This window comes from Octodon degus, unplaced genomic scaffold, assembly GCF_000260255.1.
Source record: "Octodon degus isolate 3935 unplaced genomic scaffold, OctDeg1.0 scaffold00092, whole genome shotgun sequence".
NCBI lineage: Eukaryota > Metazoa > Chordata > Mammalia > Rodentia > Octodontidae > Octodon > Octodon degus.
The window spans coordinates 9607445-9609284 of NW_004524668.1; the positions used below are offsets into that span (position 1 = coordinate 9607445).

The window sequence follows — 1840 nt, forward strand, 5'->3', positions numbered from 1 at the left end:
GTGCTTTCCTGCTGGACGGGAGGGCGCCCGACAGGACACCACTGCATTATGCACCAAGTACACATCCTTAGCAGGCAGAGGACCACTGGTAGAGAAGCCACCACACTGGAGATCTCTGAGGACCCAGTGTAACTGATACTCTCTAGAACAGAAGTTCAGGGGGGCCTGGCTCTAGCTCAGTACTTTAAGTGGCTGCTTCCGCAAAGCTGTCAACCTCAGGTTGCTGTAGTTCGATCCCCACAACACTCCAGCCAGCCAAACCTGCTCTGAAAGCATTCGGAGCAAAAAAAAAGAACAGAAGTTCCGCCTCAGGACAGGAAGCTCTAGCAGGGATGCTTGGATGTCTCTTAGTTGTGCCCCTGGGTCCTGCTGGGGCACCAGAGAAGCTGGCTAGTTGGGCAATACCCATTGTCGTTTAGGAACTGGGCTCTGCACTCAGATTCCTAGAATTTGGAATCAAGCTGAGGTTCTACTAGGTATGTGACCCTGGGAAAGCTCCCCTGAGTCTCAGAGCGGATCTGAACTCCAGGACAAGCACATGTTGTGTGTCAAGCACCACATGAGGTCAGCTCCGAGGCCAAGAAGAGCCAATGAGTCAGAGAAGGTGCTAGAACATTCTAGAAAACAAGGGAGAAACCACTTTCATGCAAATAGCCTAAAGACCAGTTGGGGTCTGGTGGGCACAAACTCTGGGAAGAAGAGAGCCTTAGTATATTCAGGAAGAAAAAGGCCCTGGGATAGAGAAGGAAGGTGACAGGTGGGTAAGTCAGAATGCAGCACACCCAGTGCCATGAGCGACAGCTGGAGACACAGGCACAAAACCATAGAGAGAACTTCCTGGTCATTGTCACAGCCCAAGAAGTTTAGATTTGGAATCCCATGGAATTAATTTAAATCTACCACTCCCAGTGAAACCCACAGCATAAATAAAGATACAGTAATAAATCCAAAATGGTGGAGAATCAAGAGCTTCCTGAGTCTGGCCAGGATGCCGGCTGCTGGGAACAAAGGCCTTGACCCAAAATCGAACAATTGGTGAAGATAGAGGTGGGGCTTGAGGATGAGTGATTGAGAATAGCAGGAAATAGGTGTGTGCTGTGAGCTGGGATAGGTAGGGGCCTGCGTCTGCAGAAAGGGATCCTGCGCGACACAGCTGAGGTAGTAGCTAATGCTTTGGGGTCACTGCTTCACCTCTGATGGGTAGTCTTTTATGCCCTGGGAAGTCATAGCCTCTTCTCTTGAGGCTCAATCCTAGCCAACAACAGCATGGCTTTCTATCCCCCCCTCGGTTCACACATGTTTTAAGGTGGGGGGGCATTGCCCTGTCTTCTTTGTCTCCGAGACCACACATTAGCCCCTCAGCTGGACCGATATACACTGCTTAAAGCCAGTCGAAGGGACAAGGGAAGGTCCTGGTCAGCTCTGCACACGTCAGTGCATGGAAATGGGGGAGGGGGGGTTCAGCCAACATGGAGACAGGTGCTCCTCTTTTAAGGAGAGTCACCAAGCTAGTCCTCCACACAAAAGATGTGTTACGCAGTCGGGCCAGGGCCCTGGGAAGAAGGGAGAAGGGGAGTGGGGAGGAGAGCAAAAGTCAGTAAAACAATGACTATGACTATGAAACAAGGGGAGTTAGGCATGGTAGCACTCACCTGTAATCAAAGCACTTGGGAGGCTGAGGCAGGAGGATGACTGTGAGTTTGAGACCAGCCTCGGCTACATAGTAAGTTCAAGGCTGGCCTGAATTACTTAGTGAGACCTTGTCTCAAAATCCAACCAACTAGGACCGGGGAGATGGCTCAGTGGAATAAGTGCTTCCCTGGCAAGTGCAAGGGCCTGA

The 1840-nt window shown here is 51.0% G+C and overlaps 1 protein-coding gene across 1 annotated transcript in view; it reads right to left on the bottom strand.

Moving 5' to 3' along the window:
• Window positions 1-1840, bottom strand: part of Tmem51 (transmembrane protein 51) — a 53531-nt gene that overhangs the window by 19297 nt on the left and 32394 nt on the right. The window lies entirely within an intron of this gene.